This window comes from Etheostoma spectabile, chromosome 15 (genome assembly GCF_008692095.1).
Source record: "Etheostoma spectabile isolate EspeVRDwgs_2016 chromosome 15, UIUC_Espe_1.0, whole genome shotgun sequence".
NCBI lineage: Eukaryota > Metazoa > Chordata > Actinopteri > Perciformes > Percidae > Etheostoma > Etheostoma spectabile.
The window spans coordinates 5,336,421-5,336,882 of NC_045747.1; the positions used below are offsets into that span (position 1 = coordinate 5,336,421).

The window sequence follows — 462 nt, forward strand, 5'->3', positions numbered from 1 at the left end:
CACAGCCCCAACTGGGGCTATACGAAGGAGACCGGTATTAATCCTCGCTGTTAAAAGGCATAGTGTTATGCTTGGCAATGATATTCAATACAGGAAACATTACAATGCACAGCATTTTTATTTATTTTTGAGGTTTTTGTTTGTCTTTTAAAATGTTGTTAATAGCCACAAGTGAACAATTTCTTTCTGTCATTGACAGATTGTTATTCAAGTTGCCAAATAGTAACTACACGTTAGTGCAAATGAACCTGAGATATCAGGGTTTCAACCTCCACCTCTGAAAAGTGCCGCTTTTTAGCTGTTTCGCCATGTCGTAAATTGTAGGGACGAGGCCACAAAACCGAGAATATATTGGGGTGTGATATTAAAATTACGATTGTTTCCAGCCGCTGCATTCCATTTATGGTCTTTTTTTGTCTTTATTTGACAAATGTTCTTATTGTTATTATTATTATTACTGTT

General features: G+C 36.1%; 1 protein-coding gene across 2 annotated transcripts in view; it reads right to left on the reverse strand.

Moving 5' to 3' along the window:
• Positions 1-462, reverse strand: part of rabep2 (rabaptin, RAB GTPase binding effector protein 2) — an 8,744-nt gene that overhangs the window by 2,695 nt on the left and 5,587 nt on the right. The window lies entirely within an intron of this gene.